This window comes from Thermobia domestica, chromosome 17 (genome assembly GCF_964235325.1).
Source record: "Thermobia domestica chromosome 17, izTheDome1.hap1.1, whole genome shotgun sequence".
In the NCBI taxonomy this organism is placed as follows: Eukaryota; Metazoa; Arthropoda; class Insecta; order Zygentoma; family Lepismatidae; genus Thermobia; species Thermobia domestica.
Genome location: NC_137470.1, coordinates 123,957,736 through 123,976,162, shown reverse-complemented (window position 1 = coordinate 123,976,162; position 18,427 = coordinate 123,957,736).

Below are 18,427 nucleotides of genomic sequence, written 5' to 3'. Positions count from 1 at the left end.
AATTAAAACCAATACAGATCCGACTAATGAAAGTACTATGTCAGTGTCGCAAGGAGTAAATGTACCTGATAATCCACCATCTTCACAAGAAGACAGTGTACCGGATTCGAATCTGTTAGAGAGAATTTTGGAAAACATTTCGTGGAGTGACCCAAGTGATAATCACCCTGTTTTTATATTTACTGGAAAAAGTGATATTGACCCTACCACTTAGTGGTATTTTGGTATTTTGGCTCTTGCTGATCCGATAGATTACTACTAGTTGTCCATCGATCCTGAAATACTCAAGATTATGGTTGATCAAACTAATTTGTATGCAATGCAAAAAAATCCAAAAGATTGACGATGTTTTTCCTAACGAAAGGATACGTGATTGGACAGCTACATATATAACGGAGATGCATAAATTCGTAGGACTTACATCCATCCCACTCGCTTATCGTCTTTTCCAATCTAAAACTCATTTGATTGGAACTTTCTGGTCAAACAGAAAACATATCCCGAAACAAGTTTTTGATGCGAAATTGAAACAGGGAGAAACAGTTGGAAAAGAGTCTGCAGATGGAATGACAGTGTTGAAGTGGAATCACAATAGAGATGTTTTGATGTGTTCGACAGTACGCTATACAAATTATCACGTGACCAAAACTTCTAGAGGTAAAGAACTTCAGAAGCCAAAGTGTGTAGTGGATTATAACGAACGGAAGTCATCAATCGATATCAGTGATCAGATGGCAACTTACGGAACAGCTTTGAGGCGCTGCACAAAATGGTATAGAAAGGCTGTATTAGAAATTATTTTTGGAGCAAGTCTCGTTAAAGCATACTGTTTGTACAATGAAAACACAAAAAACACTGATCAATCGATTAAAGAATTTCATGAGTCAGTTCTGGAGAGCATGTTAGGTTTGACTGAATCGGTGATCACCCATCGTTCCACAAGAAGACAGCATAACCTGATTGACAAATATGATGTAGGAAACCCATCGAAAAAGATTAGAGAAAGGTGTGTTTCTTGTTATAAGACACATGGCACAAAAGGATCGACAACGCAAGGCAAGAGAACGTATGCGACCCAAGTATCAACAATTTGTTGTACATGTGAAAATAATCTGTTTTTGTGCAAGGAGTGTTTCAATTCTAGCCACTAAGAACCCTAAAGTGCTCAAGATTTTTGTGCTAAGTGTAAGTTTATCAATTTAAGATAAAGACAATGTGGGAAAGTTAAAATAACAGAACAAATAATGATGAAAGAAAGTAGATTTTGAATATTCATATTTACACTCAGAAAGTTCTTTTACAGCTGACGCTTATGTTTGAAGAGAATGAAACTCGAACTGATTTGAATTCGATTCCATTACATTCGATGGGAATCCATCACAATCTGAAAAAGTGGAAATTGTAATTTTATCACATAATATAAAAATAGTTGATATTATAGATTTTTAGAACTGACACTAAAAGTAAACTATTGTATTTGGTTTTCTGAATAATACATATATAAAAAAGTAAAGGTATAAATACAATGATTTTCATCACTTGTATTTTTAAAAAATATACCATATAGGCTGAACACAAGAGTGCGCGCAAACTCTCATGGGGTGTAGTAGTTGGAAGCAACTCGCTATACAAACCTAGGTGTGTATGTGTTCACGAACAAGGGGCCAGAAAAAAGTCTTCACTGTGCATCAAAAATGATACACAAAGCCCCGGAAGGAAAACCAATGTGTATTAATCCAGATACACACGGCCTGATCGTGTAACCTTCCCAAAGACATTTTGGCCCAAAAGGGTGAACCAGCAGACCTTCCTTCGGCGCTCAATGTGTTAAAACTGTTCTGCCTGGGTGTACGGTTGTCAACGACTTGTGCGGCTTGGCTCACACCTTATTCAATATCAAACCGAACCGAGAAGTAGGGATGCGCACGAGTCGAGACACAATTTGTAAAATTCGAGTCGAATCGAGACTGCTCGTAAAAATCTTAGATTCGACTCGAATGTCTCAAACCTCTTCACATATTTTTAAAAATAATTTTGAAGAAACTAATCACTCAGAAACAGTTATATATATATATATATATATGTATATATATATATATATATATATATTATACAGGTGCGGGTCCAAGGGGAGCTACGGACCTCTTTACACTCAGGTATACACTGGATAAAGCGGCAAACTGTGATTAAGTCGATCCCTTGATCATATCCTGGATCCGCAGCTTTAAGGGTCCATAGCTATAAAACTATGGGACCTATCGTTAGGGATGCGCACGAGACGAGTCGAGACAGAATTTTCCTGACAAACTTCGAGTCGAGACACAGCTCTTCCAATAGAAAAGAATACATTTTTCAAGTCGATACAACACTTTCACAGCACATTTTCGAGACGAGACAGCCTCAAATCTTGTCTCGTACGCATCCCTACCTATCGTAGTCGGGTTAAGACTTCACTTAGAAACTAATATGTGCGCTATCCAAAAATACAATGTTTCAGAATCTAAAGTACACACGCGACAATTTTTAGAGAGGAACTTTGGCTATGTGATTATAATTTGAAGTACTCAGCAAATACCTGTATAAAAATTGTTGCAGAAGTATGGCAGAATTCTGAAACATGGATATTTGGATAGCGCACGTAATAGTTCCTAAATAAAGTCTTGACTCTACTACGGTAGGTCCCCTAGTTTTGGAGCTATGAACCTTTAACGTTCATTTCTTCATGTTTTTGGCAGCTTATAACTCCGAAATTAAGCATTTGTGCACCCAGTTTCGTTGTTACCTTTTGTCTTATCTTGGTGTCAGGAACAGTATTTCTTCCAGATATGTTTTTGGGGGCACTGCCACCCCCGGAGCTCTGAGAGTGCACCCCGGAGGAGACCAAAATAATACGTCTATAATACAATAATAAATAGAATACTACCAGCAGTGCCCCCCACCCGGAAAATTTTTTCTGAAAAAACAACTGGTCAGGAATCTCCTTGCATTTTTTAATGGAGTATCGCATCGTAGTTTGCAGTGCAAATGGGAATGCAATGTGGTGCAAACATGGAAATGCAATGCAAATTTAAAAATGTATTGCAAATTGCGATACATCTTTGTGTCTTAAATTACTACGTAAGCTAAAATAAGGAGCAAGTTAAAAATATATTACTATTATTTCAAGAAACTTCCCCGACTAGAACGGTCGGTTATTGCAAGAAAAAATGCCTCGACTTTGGATTACAATAGTTTTCCACTTTTGTCTTTCCTTCCCTTTGTCAGTTTATTGTTACTGGGTCATTCTCCAGATCTTCTCAGGTTTCGGGTCATTATCCTTGTTTCTGAGCGTGTAATAATAAAAAAAAAGTTTCTTGAAGAAAAGGCGCATCCCGAACCTCAAAAAACATCCCGAACAAATGGACTCTCTCTTACTGTGTGTGTTTGAACCAATGCGTTGTTTTTCCTAAACCTAATTGTTGAATTTGCCGCTGTGATGAAACTATTTCGCTCAATTTGACAAATAATATAATAAAATATAATACTTATCCAACAATGAGCGTGGATTGTAAGGAAAAGCAGTGAACCCTAAAGTACCCCTGTAGCAGGGGCGGATACAGAACGGACTTCTGGGGGGCGTGGATTGTAATATTGCTACTTTGCTAGTTTTAAGAGCTTCAAATTCTCGGATGGGTTTTATTTATATATAAAATAAGAAAGCTTTCACTTCCGTGGGAGGGGGGCAATTGCCCCGATCGCTCCCTGGATCCGTCCCTGCCCTATAGCCTCTCCCCGAAATTAAAAGCATTGATCTATTATTTCCAATTCGAAGTCATTTTCGCTTCCATGTTAATGATGACGGAGTTCTTGTTCTTTGTATCTCTGTACTCAAGAAAATAATAATAATAATAATAATAATAATAATAATAATAATAATAATAATAATAATAATAATAATAATAAAACAACTGAATAATAAAGATATTTTCACCCTTCTTTAAAATTTCTGTATACTTCTCTGAATCTGGATATTATGTATTATAGTGCATAATGCAAAAAGGCTTCAAACAGCAATCTGGCCAAAAGTATTTGTGTAAAAGACACAAACGCCTTATCAGTTGTTCTACAAAGAACTACTAAACAACTGAGGTTGTTTCTGTTTGCCTTTAAACACAATGTTACGATTTACAAGGCACAGACAAAAGTAGAGAGCAATGTGATATTTCGCCTAAGGGCACCTTCGTTCCTAAACTGAAGACTAGCACCCTGTCAACATATTGCATAGCTCTCAATAAGTCACACTCACAGGTTCTTTCGAAAAGTTTTGTATAACATGTTAATCAAACTACGTTGTTGTAGGTAAGGGATGAGACTCTGAAAGACTGATAAGTGTTGGAGCTCAGAGCTGTAGCTAGAAATTTCGTTGCCCGGGGCGAAGTAGAATACGGCGTCCCCCGACACTCACCAAACTTTGACTTTTCCTTTGTGTCCTTTTATTTTTAACATATATAGAAACACCTTTTCTTGTTTTGCTACGCTGTTTTTTATATTTATTTTTACCAAGCCACTTGGACAGACCATTGCAACAGCCAAAGGCGATCGTTATGTATTCTTTAACAAATAAGAGCCTCTCTCAAGACCTGCTGCTAAACTTGCCAAACTACCTCGTGCACAAATCCATTTGGAGAATAATTATGTAAAAAGCTTGGAGTCGATTCTCCTACGTCAGGACAACCATGTTACACATGGAGTTGCTGAAAGCGAGTGGTAGCGTTGGATAGGTCCGGGTCCCCTGTGTACGGTAGTAATGTCAGAAGTCTGGCTAAGGCCACGAAGCTCAAGGAATGGGGTCCCGACATTATGGTCTCGGGTCCCTTCTATTCACCTATTAAATACGAAGTTGTTGGAAGGCGTTGGCGCCATTTGAAAGGTTTCGATCCGTTGAGCACAATTGTGATGTTAGAAATCGATCCCTACCTTGAACCTCAAGAAACTAGGTCCGGAAGTTTTAGACACGGGTTCCTTCTATTTCCCTTTTAAACATGAGGTTGTTGGACGCGGATGGTAATATTGGAAATATCCTAGTCGTATGAGGACAGCGTAATGTCCGAAATCGGTTCCTGACTTCAAAGCGCCAGAAAAGCGGTTCCGAATTGGCTCAATATCAATACCTGGTTGCGCAGGATAGAACAATATTTATAGCTGTATAGAAGGTTCTATCTCGCGTAATAAAATACTGAAATTGAACCACAGCAAAGGTTTACATCACAACCCAAATGCTTGGGACCAAATCTGATTTCTGACTTCACTGCAATGCTCAAGAGACCAAGACCTCTCCAATGGTTAAAGGAAGTCAATGATGATAGAAGAATTAGTTGAATGAAATGTGGGAGGAAGCCGGAGTACCCTGAGAAAAACAACTAATACGATCTTGTCCACAATAAACTTACTTGACCGGGGATCGAAACAATAAAGACCCCACGCACCAGAGGAAGCGCTCTACCACAAATGATAATAGAGGAATTGGTGGAATGAAAAGTGGGAAGAAGCAGGAGACAAATTTACTTGGCCCATCAAAGGAAGCGCTCTACCACTGAGCCACCGCGCCCAATAATTAACGTAAGTCAATGATAGTGGTGGTATTGGTGAAATGAAATGTGGGAGGAAGCGGGAGTACCCTGACAAAACCCACGTATACGATCTTGTCCACCACAAACTTACCTTGCCCACCAGAGGAAGCGCTCAACCACTGAGCCACTGCGAGCAATGATTGAAGGAAGTCAATAATAATGGAGGAATCGGTGGAATAAAAAGTTGGAAGAAGCGGGTGTACCTGAGAAAACCCATCAATACGATCTTCTCTACTACAAACTTACTTGGTCCACCAGAGGAAGCGCTCTACCACTTAGCCACCGCGTCCAATGATCAAAGTAAGTCAAAGGTTATAGAGGAATTGGTGGAATGAAAAGCGGGAAGAAGCGGGAGTACACTGAGAAAACCCACGGCAAAGATCTTTTCCACCACAAACTTACTTGGCCCACCACAGAAAAGGCTCTAACCACTGAGACACTACGCCCAATGATTGATGCAAGTAAATGATAATAGAAGAATTGGTGGAATAAATGTGGGAGGAAGCGTAAGTAATCTGGCTAAACCCAAGAATACGATCTTCCCCAATATAAACGTAGTTGGCCCACCAGAGGAAGCGCTCTACCAGTGAGTCACTGCGCCCAATGATTGAACAAAGTCAATGATAATAGAAGACTTGGTGGAATGAAGAGTGGGAAGAAGCGGGAGTACCCTGACGAAGCCAATGGATACGATCTGGTCCACCACAAATTTACTTGGCTCACCAGAGGAAACGCTTTCCCATTGAGCTACTGCGCCCAGTGGTTGAAGAAAATCAATAATAATAAAAGAATTGGTGGAATGAAGAGTGGGAAGAAGCGGGAGTACTCTGAAAAAACCCACGGATACGATCTGGTTCACAACAAACGTTGTTGGCCCACCAGAGGAAGCTCTCTACCATTGAGACACCGCGCCCAATGATTAAGATAAGTCAATGATAATAGAAGAATTGGTGGAATGAAATGTGGGAGGAAACGGGTGTACCCTGAAAAAACAAACGGATACGATATTGTCCAACTCAAACTTACTAGGCTGGGGATCGAAAACGTAAGGACCCCACCCACCAGATGAAGCGTTCTACTACTGAGGCACGGTGCCCAATGAGTGAGGCAAGTGAATGATAATGGAGGAATTGGTGGAATGAAAAGTAAGAAGAACCGGGAGTACAGTGAGAAAACCCACATATACGATCTTGTCCACCACAAACGTAGTTGGTCCACCAGATGAAGCGCTCTACCACTGAGACACAGCGCCCAATGATTAAAGTAAGTCAATGATAAAAGAAGAATTGGTGGAATGAAATGCGAGAGGAAGCGGGAGTACCCTGAGAAAACCCATGGATACGATCTTGTCAACTACAAACGTAGTTGGCCCACCAGAGGAAGCGCTCTACCACTGAGCTACTGCGATCAATGATTAAAGTAAGTCAATGATAAAAGAAGAATTAGTGGAATGAAATGTGGGAGGGAGCGGGAGTACCCAGACAGAACCCACGGATACGATCTTGTCAACTACAAACGTAGTTGGCCCACCAGAGGAACCGCTCTACCACTGAGCTACTGTGCCTAATGATTAAGGTCAGTCAATGATAAAACAAGAATTAGTGGAATGAAATGTGGGAGGAAAAAATGAAAATGATATCTTTGAGTTTTACGTCCCACGGTTATGCCGGTTAGGCTAAAGGAGACGGTGATGATGAGAGATGAGTGAAATAGTGGAATGAAGAAAGTGGGAGGAAACGGGAGAACCCCGAGAAAACCCACGAGCACGGTGTTAGTCCACCACAAAGTTCACTTGGCGGGAGATGGGATCGAACCCGGGACCCCAAGCACCAGAGGTGAACGCTCTACAACTGAGCCACCGCGCCCCCGAAATGTGGGAGGTAGCGGGAGTACCCTGACAGAACCCACGGATACGATCTTGTCCACCACAAATTTATCAGGCAGGGGATCGAAACAGTAAGGACCCCATGCACCAGACGAAGCGTTCTACCATTGAGCCATCGTGCCCAATGATTAAATAAAGCCAATGATAAAGGAGGAATTGGTGGAATAAAAACTGGGAAGAAGCGGGGATACCCTAAGAAAACCCACGAATACGATCTTGTCCACCACACACTTACTTGACCCACCAGTGGAAGCGCTCTACTACTGAGCCACTGCGTCCAATGATTGAAGCAAATCAACGATAATAGAAGAATTGGTGGAAAGAAATGTGGGAGGAAGCGGCAATAGCCCAAATAAACCCACGGATACGATCTTGTCCAATACAAACTTATCAGAACGGGGACCGAAACATTAAGGACCCCACGCACCAGAGGAAGCGCTCTGCCACTATTCTACGGTGCCCAATGATTAAGGTAAGTCAATGATAATAGAGGAATTGGTGGAATGAAAAGTTGGAAGAAGCAGGAGTACCCTGACAAAACCCACTATTACGGTCTTGTCCATTACAAACTTACTGGGCAAACCAGATGAAGCTCTCTACCACTGAGCCACCGCGTCCAATCATTAAAGTAATTCGATGATTAGAGATGAATTCGTGGAATGAAAAGTGGGAAGAAGCGGGAGTACACTGAGAAAACCCACGTATGCGATCTTGTCCACCAAAAACTTTATTGGCTCACCAGATGAAACGCTCTAACACTGGGCCACTGTGCTCAATGATTAAAGCAAGTCAATGATAATAGAAAAAATATTGGAATGAAATGTGGAAAGAATCAGGAGTACCCTGAGAAAACCTACTAATACGGTCTTGTCCACCACAAACTTACTTGGCCAGGTATCGAAACAATAAGGACTCCACGCACAAGTGGACGCGCTTTACCACTGTGCCACCGTGCTCAATGAATAAAGTAAGTCAGTGATAATAGAGGGACTTGTGGAATGAAAAGTGGCAAAAAGCGGGAGTACCCTGAGAAAACATACGGATACGATCTTGTCCACCGCAAACTTACTTCGCCGGGGATCGAAACAATAAAGACCACACGCACCAGAGTACGCGGTTTACCATTGAGCTCCACAACAAGAACAATAAAATTGTAAGTTATTTGGAAATATTTTAAGAAGCAATATCTTTCAAAGGTAAAGCCCACTGCCCGATGATCGTCTTTTAATAACTGCATGAGCAGAAAGGACTGATATGTCCCTCTCCAATATTGTCTTTTTCAAACCATATACGTTATCCGGATATTATCCTTTATTCGTCATCCGGATGTAATCAGTTATCCGAATGTTCTATTATCCAGATATTATCTTAATTTTATAAATTATCCGGATATTATCCGACATCCGGATATTACCCATCATCTGGATATCATCCGTTATCCAGATCTTATCCGTCATTCGTTATCCGGATATTATCCGTCATCGTTATCCTGATATTATCCGTTATCCGTCATCCGTTTTGTTATCCGTCAACCGGATATTGCAAATCTGGATAAGTTTCTATTCGACTTCAGTATAAAATTTATCCAGATGTGGCAATCCCTGATCAGCATCGTCAGGAGCATACACGAGCTAAATATCTTCAAAGCCCGCTACACAAGAGCGGGGGCAGATCCAGGGCGCGATCATGGCATTTGCTTCCCAGAGAGAGATTATTTCCTATTTTATATATAAATAAAACCCATTCCAGAGTTTGGAGCTCTTAAAAGTAGCTCTAAGTAGGAGTATTACCAGCCACTGAGCCCCCACAAGTCCATCCTAGAACCGCCTCTGGACAAGAGAATGGGAAACACTTATTATTCCCATTCAGTTTCCACATCTCAACAAATAAACAATATTTTCTTTCACTTCTGCATTCTACTACTGCATTCTACTGAACTGTAACGACTTTATATGTTTAAAAATAATTATTAATTTTTCAATAATTGTAAATGTTTATAAGTTCAGCAATTCACCATGAATAGAGTCAACTAGAAGTGTTTCTGTAACGAAGAAATAACAACATGAACTATGAAATATCTTCTCACAAACTGTCGAGAGTTGAAAGTCGACCAACTTTGCTCTTTCGTTTACCGATTACCTCGAAACCGCAGTAGCCAGAATTAGCCCAGGAAAGGGGACCTATATTAAGAGAATGAAAATCTCAGGAAAATGCAGAATTCTTTTAGTCTGAGAGAAAAAAGGAATGAAATCTCTAATTTCTAGTTCTGTTAGTCTTGTAGCTCTTAGTCCGTACCAAAGTACTGATAGAAATATGGCCAAAGAATTATGACTATTTTGTAGAATATTCCACTTTAATATCACAGGAAATTTATCTTCCAGCTTGCTTGGTTGTGAAAAGTTATAGAGTGTATTGATATACTATGTAAAGTATTGTACTGTCGCTGATTTTTTATAACAATCAGAAATAGAAGTAAAAGGTAAATTACAGTAATAGTTTTCTGTTAATTTCTATATTTAAGGGGAGACGGAAAACCTACTTTTATCTTAACATTTGTTTTTCTTAAAATTTCTATTCGAGTTCACACCCTTCCCCCTCAACATTGAATACGGAAATGGATAATTTATTTAGAATTTGATTGTTGGTTGAAGTATATTTCAAGCATCACTTCTCGGACCTGGGCCTGTGATATGTCGATACATCGCTATCGTCGATATCTTTATTATCATATATCAACATTCGATATCGCGAATATATGGACATGAATATATCATTCTAAATTTTCGATATCGATATTCGGGGTCGGCGAGGTATAAGGGGCCCCTAGGACTAGCGATGGATGATTAAATTAAACTTACTTTTTACAATATTGTTTTCTAATCATAATATCTTTATTACCACAAATTGCAATGTAAATATATCCACTTGCAAATTTGCAATATTATATGGTATAATTTCTTAGGCGCCAGAACTTTTCTGTTCCCTGAAAAAAGAAACAAAAAATCACGTGCAAAAGCAAGTGCTTCGAACTTTGAACTAGAATTTACCATAAGAAAGTTTTTTATTTCTCTCTCTTGGAGATTTCCACCCCTTTTGGCCTTTGGGACCACTCATTGACAAAACGTGCATACATGATCGCTATATGCATTCATGCTCTTCATTCATTCATAATTTCAGAGTCAGAGATTTTGAAAAGGAAACGACTTTTTAATAATAATAATAATAATAATAATAATAATTATTATTATTATTATTATTATTATTATTATTATTATTATTATTATTATTATTATAAAAGTGGGGTTTACAACTAGGGCCTCATTTCTTTATCTTGCATGGGAGGGCCGGAAGGCTGCTACGCCACTGGTGTCCCCTATTCTGTGTTTGTCTCTTTTTCGTTTCGTTTATCTATTTGTTTTTATGCTGTTAGGCTTTTATATGAAACCTTTATATTATATAACTTTTTCTTTTTATGAGTTTCTTTTTTTGGGTGGGATGGGGGAAGAAAGAAATTCTTTCTTCTTATATCTGTTTCTTGCCATTCATATTGTTTGAACGGCTTAAGAAAGTCATTTTGTAACTTTTGATGTCATCCAACTCCGTCACAGTAATAAAATTGTCATTCTTAACAATTTGTTTTATTCTCTTCTTTGCAGTTTGCCACACTGATATATTTGTGACAAAATTGAGATTTAGTCCAACGTCTTTCGAATTTGCAACCAACCCAACCGCCGAGCTTTTTGGGTTGCCTGCTATTACAGGAAAAGGAGAATTACCCCGGTTACCCTAGCAGACATCTGCTACGTTAAATACAAAATGTTAACAGGGTTGCCAGCAACATACGAAATTTAATACCATACAGTGTTCTACTAATTATTCGATATGCACAAACCAATTAAAAACAAAAATGTGATAGGCTACTTCAATATTATAAATGTATCAACTAAGCGGCGATATGTACAACAATGGACAAAATATAAGGTGAAGAATAAACAGCACAATGAAAAAGTAATTTTGAAAACAAGAGCGAAACCAGAAATGACAGCTTATGAATTGTAGCAATAATTATCCATTATTCATTTACATAAATAACACTATAATATTAACCCACTTAGAATGTGGGGACGCCATCATGAAGGACCAAAAATACAAGGTGTTCTTCAAAGTAATTATATGGTCCAAGGTTCAGCTGATTTCTCCATTTAAAACCCAAGAAACGGAAGTGACCTTATACAAATCGAAATCTAAATAATACAGTAAGAATCTACCTAGATTCTTATATAATTGAAAACCGCTTAAAATCTAGGGACGGTACTACAAAAGACCGAAAATACGAGGTGTTTTCAAAAATAATTTTATACTTTTAAGTTCAGCTACCATACTATTTAAGACACAAAAACCGGAAGTGACCTTGTAAAAATCGAAATCCAAGTTATGCAGTAATGATCTACATCGATCCCTCTATAATTGACACCCACTTAGAATCTAGGGACGGTACTACAAAAGACCGAGAATACGAGGTGTTTTAAAAAATAATTTTGTAGTCTTAAGTCCAGCTACCATACCACTTAAGACACAAAAACCGGAAGTGACCTTATAGAAATCCAGATCGAAGTTATGCAGTAATGATCTATATCGATCCCTCTATAATTTATACCTACCTAGAATCTAGGGACGGTACTACAAAAGACCGAAAATACGAGGTGTTTTAAAAAATAATTTTATACTTTTAAGTTCAGCTACCATACCATTTAAGACACAAAAACCGGAAGTGACCTTGTAAAAATCGAATTCCAAGTTATGCAGTAATGATCTACATTGATCCCTCTATAATTGACACCCACTTAGAATCTAGGGACGGTACTACAAAAGACCGAGAATACGAGGTGTTTTAAAAAATAATTTTGTAGTCTTAAGTCCAGCTACCATACCATTTAAGACACAAAAACCGGAAGTGACCTTATACAAATCCAGATCGAAGTTATGCAGTAATGATCTATATCAATCCCTCTATAATTTATACCCACCTAGAATCTAGGGACGGTACCACAAAAGACCGAAAATACGAGGTATTTTCAAAAATAATTTTATACTTTTAAATTCAGCTACCACACCATTTAAGACACAAAAACCGGAAGTGACCTTGTAAATATCGAAATCCAATTTATGCAGTAATGATCTACATCGATCCCTCTATAATTGACACCCACTTAGAATCTAGGGACGGTACTACAAAAGACCGAGAATACGAGGTGTTTTAAAAAATAATTTTGTTGTCTTAAGTCCAGCTACCATACCATTTAAGACACAAAAACCGGAAGTGACCTTATAGAAATCCAGATCGAAGTTATGCAGTAATGATCTATATCGATCCCTCTATAATTTATACCTACCTAGAATCTAGGGACGGTACTACAAAAGACCGAAAATACGAGGTGTTTTCAAAAATAATTTTATACTTTTAAGTTCAGCTACCATACCATTTAAGACACAAAAACCGGAAGTGACCTTGTAAAAATCGAAATCCAATTTATGCAGTAATGATCTACATCGATCCCTCTATAATTGACACCCACTTAGAATCTAGGGACGGTACTACAAAAGACCGAGAATACGAGGTGTTTTAAAAAATAATTTTGTAGTCTTAAGTCCAGCTACCATACCATTTAAGACACAAAAACCGGAAGTGACCTTATAGAAATCCAGATCGAAGTTATGCAGTAATGATCTATATCGATCCCTCTATAATTTATACCCACCTAGAATCTAGGGACGGTACTACAAAAGACCGAAAATACGAGGTGGTTAAAAAATAATTTTATACTTTTAAGTTCAGCTACCATACCATTTAAGACACAAAAACCGGAAGTGACCTTATAGAAATCCAGATCGAAGTTATGCAGTAATGATCTATATCGATCCCTCTATAATTTATACCCACCTAGAATCTAGGGACGGTACTACAAAAGACCGAAAATACGAGGTGTTTTCAAAAATAATTTTATACTTTTAAGTTCAGCTACCATACCATTTAAGACACAAAAACCGGAAGTGACCTTGTAAAAATCGAAATCGAATTTATGCAGTAATGATCTACATCGATCCCTCTATAATTGACACCCACTTAGAATCTAGGGACGGTACTACAAAAGACCGAGAATACGAGGTGTTTTAAAAAATAATTTTTTAAGTCCAGCTACCATACCATTTAAGACACAAAAACCGGAAGTGACCTTATAGAAATCCAGATCGAAGTTATGCAGTAATGATCTATATCGATCCCTCTATAATTTATACCCACCTAGAATCTAGGGACGGTACTACAAAAGACCGAAAATACGAGGTGTTTTAAAAAATAATTTTATACTTTTAAGTTCAGCTACCATACCATTTAAGACACAAAAACAAGGAAGTGACCTTGTAAAAATCGAAATCCAATTTATGCAGTAATGATCTACATCGATCCCTCTATAATTGACACCCACTTAGAATCTAGGGACGGTACTACAAAAGGCCGAGAATACGAGGTGTTTTAAAAAATAATTTTGTAGTCTTAAGTCCAGCTACCATACCATTTAAGACACAAAAACCGGAAGTGACCTTATAGAAATCGAAATCGAAGCTCTGTAATAATGATCTATATCAATCCCACCATAATTTATACCCACCTAGAATCTAGGGACGGTACTACAAAAGACCGAGAATACGAGGTGTTTCCAAAAAATAATTTTATACTTTTAAGTTCAGCTACCATACCAATTAAGGCACAAAAACCGGAAGTGACCTTATAGAAATCGAAATCCAAGTTATGCAATAATGATCTAGATCAATCCTACCATAATTTATACCTACCTAGAATCTAGGGACGGTACTACAAAAGACCGAAAATACGAGGTGTTTTAAAAAATAATTTTGTAGTCTTAAGTCCAGCTACCATACCATTTAAGACACAAAAACCGGAAGTGACCTTATAGAAATCGAAATCGAAGTTATGCAATGATGATCTACATCGATCCCGCTGTAATTGACACCCATTTAGAATCTAGGGACGGTACCACAAAAGTCCGAAAACACGAGGAGTTTTAAAAATAATTTTGTAGTCTTAAGTCCAGCTACCATACCATTTAAGACACAAAAACCGGAAGTGACCTTATAGAAATCGAAATCGAAGTTATGCAATGATGATCTACATCGATCCCGCTGTAATTGACACCCATTTAGAATCTAGGGACGGTACCACAAAAGTCCGAAAATACGAGGTGTTTTAAAAATATTTTTGTGCTTTTAGGTCCAGCTCCCATACTAATTAAGACACAAACACTGGAGGCGACCTTATAGAAATGGAAATCCAAATTATGCAGTAATGATCTACAGAGATTCCACTTTACAGAGTTGGCGTGGGTCAATGAAAGCTTGACTCACGACCCACTGAACCACCACCGGTCGTGACCCACTCTGACCCACCACCCGCCATCAACCACTCTCATCCACTGTGACTTGCTCTGGCTGACCAAAATCTCATCAACTTTCACATACAGTATAGTCCACTTCCCTTGTACTGACTAAAGAGTTTACACTTGTAACAAAAGAAGACTGAAATTGTCACTAATCGGAGTTTGAATTTTTACGGTCAATCGGTCAAACACCATCTGTTACAATCAGGGGTGGACTGGCTATGTAAAAAGGGCGCGGTCACATACTCTGGGAGGGTGCAGTCCATCTGAGGCTTTCACTTGTATGGAATACCCCCCTCCTAATAAAAGAAAGTGCCGGGTGGCTTCCCCCGGAAAATTAGTACACAAAACACAACAAAAGATTAACTAGCTATTGCAGTTAATCACGATAGAATTATACAAATTCAATATTTTCATGAACAAACAAAGAGACTTTGAGTACTAAATACGAGGCGTGTTTTTTAAGTAAGGTCCGTTTTGTTGTAGACACTAGTAGTTCGCGCGCATACCGCAACGAGCGTGTGCGTCGTGTACCGGCATGCTTCGGGAACAAATGTGCTCAGTTTCAACTCTGTAGCTGACCTGTACGGTTGTGTTCTGTGCTTTCACAATGTTTAAGACTATCAAGTCACCCACCGCGTGTGAGGTTCGCTCAGTGATACGGTTTTCGTCAGCAAGAAACCTGTCTGCTGCAGAAATTCATCGACAGATTTGCGAAGTGTACGGTGATACTGTTATGAATGCAAGCAAAGTGCGTAAGTGGGTTCGATAATTCAAAAATGGCCGTGTCAACGTCCATGATGAGGACCGCTCCGGTCACCCTTCTTCGATTACAGACGATTTGGTGGCTTCAGTTGAAGCGAGGATTCGTGAGAACAGGCGCTGCACAATAACAGGTCTCTCAAACGAATTTTCTGACGTGTCGAGATCAGTGCTTTACAAAATTGTTTCCGTTGGGTCCTGAAACTCCTAAAGAGGACCACAAAAACCAAAGATTTGAGTGTGCCATGAAGTTCTTGACTCGTTATCACGAAGAAAGTGACAGCTTCTTGAGTCAGATCGTAGCTGGAGACGAAAATGGGTTTCGCATATCACGCCCGAATCGAAGCAACAGAGCATGGAATGGAGACACACACACTCGCCTGTAAAGGTGAAGGCCAAACAGACTCTGTCCCAGCGCAAAATCATGGCGTCGGTGTTTTGGGATAGGTATGGTGTTTTGTTGGTCGACTTCATGCAACGAGGAACCACTATCAATGCACAAGCATAATGCCAAACCCTGTGAAAGCTACGCAGAGCGATTCAAAACAAACGGCGCGGCATGCTGACAAAGGGCATTGTTCTTCTCCATGACAATGCAAGACCTCACACTGCAGGTCAGACCCGCGATTTTTTGGACAGTTTTGGCTGGGAAGTTTTAAACCACCCACCCTACAGTCCTGATCTTGCGCCGAGCGATTACCATCTGTTCCTCCACCTCAAACAACATCTCAGTGGCAACCGTTACAATGATGACGACGATGTGAAAACGGCAGTGAACGCTTGGTTATCGGAGCAGGCGGCAAGTTTTTATGAAGAGGGTATTTTGAAATTGGTTGAGAGGTATGATAAGTGTTTGAACAAACTTGACAACTATGTCGAAAAATAGAGTAAAGTATGTACTTTCTGAAAATACATTTACTTTTTTGAAATAACATTTCGTTGTGTACTTATGTTCAAAGGCCTCGTATATTAGGCCTATATAAATCTGCACACTTTAACTGAGACTACAAAAATCACACCAGTTGTTTAAATTCTTCGGCTACATTTGTTAACAGCCTAATTATAACTGAATATTTGAGTTAAGTTTGGGGCTTATGCTATTTTTCATACTTCTGTCCTTTTAAAGCTATGTTCATCATAACATTAACTTATTTTTCATCTATTTTTAAAATCGTTAATAAAAAGTATACATGAAACATTTACTACAAATTAACAAAAGTAAATTGAGAATTATATACCTACCTACCGAAAAAAGAAATTTAAAAACAAAACTGGAAAATGAAAGTAAAGTCACCGCTGTATGCTTGAAGGAGCTTTCGCATCTCCTGGCTTTTTCCACACATTTTGTCAATAATAAGATTGTTGTCTATTTTGGTCAGAATGTCTCTTTCTGAGTTCATCAAGAACAATGATTCCAGATGTTCATCTGTAAGTCTTGAATGGAGTCTTGTTTTTATGTAACGCCACTAGCGTCTCTAACGGCGGGAGTGGGAGGGAGAGACATATAAAAACGATCCAAAATGACCGAGATTAGAGTGAAATAAATATATTTCGAAATCGCTGAGATCATTAATGGTACCACCAAAGCCTAAAACAGAAAGGGCAAGGCCGTAGGCCGAGTAAAGACGGGATCTGGGGGCGGAGCAGTGGGGGTGGGAGGGTTGATATATAAAAATCATCCAAAATGACCGATATTAGAGTCAAATCTATAAATTTCAGGGTCCCTAAGATCATTATAATGACATTCCCAAAGCCAAAAACAGAAAGAACGAGGCCGCAGGCAGAGCAAATACTGGGATTTGGGGCGGAGCGTGGGGTTGGTAAGGGTGACATGTAAAAATCGTCCAAAATGACTAATATTAGAGTCAAATCTATATATTTAGGGGTAAATCTAATATCATTAATACCATTCCCACGCCGAAAACAGAAAGAGCGAGGCCGCAGGCCGAGCAAATACCGGGGTCTGGGGTGGAGCCCTAGCTGGCCAAAGGCTAGCGAATTTATAAAATAATTATGTACCTTTGTTTTTTTAAAAAAAAATGTGTTCAGAGAGGAAACTGTGCGCCTTCCCGAGGCTAAGACGGCTAAGGAGGGCGCAAAGGCACTGATGTGAGGAGGGCGCAGCGGCCATCGGGCCGGTACTTGATTATGGCCAGTCCACCCCTGGTTACAATAAAGGTGGATCTGACCTTTAAGATATAAAATGGTAACGTGTTTGTCAATGAGGAAATTGAAGCACTTCGAGGTGGGGGGAAATTAGTGTGTGCCTAAAATATACTTGTACTAAGAGAGTATTCTTGCGAGTGTTAATTTCTAAATGCATTGCGAAAGAAACTTCTATTCGCAGAAAAATACTTCTGTACAATATGGAAAAGGTTATGATTTCTCAGTTCACAGTATTTTTCTCCAAAAGACTTGAAAAATCAGCGTATAAAGGTGCTCGGGTACTGTCTGTAAGAGCATCTCCATAAAGTATGCTCATAATTGTAATTTGTGTAATCACTAAAACATCACGTTAAATTTACGTTATAAATATGCATAATTGCAATCATTATGAATATTTATTCAAAGTAGTTTACCTTCTAGTTTATGAAAAGGAAAGAAGAGACTTATTAAAAATTAGGTACAAAGTTGAAAAAATATTAGGGATGGGTACGCGCGAGTTCGAGCGAGTTTTCTTTGAAACTCGACTCGACTCGAAACATACATCTTTCAGC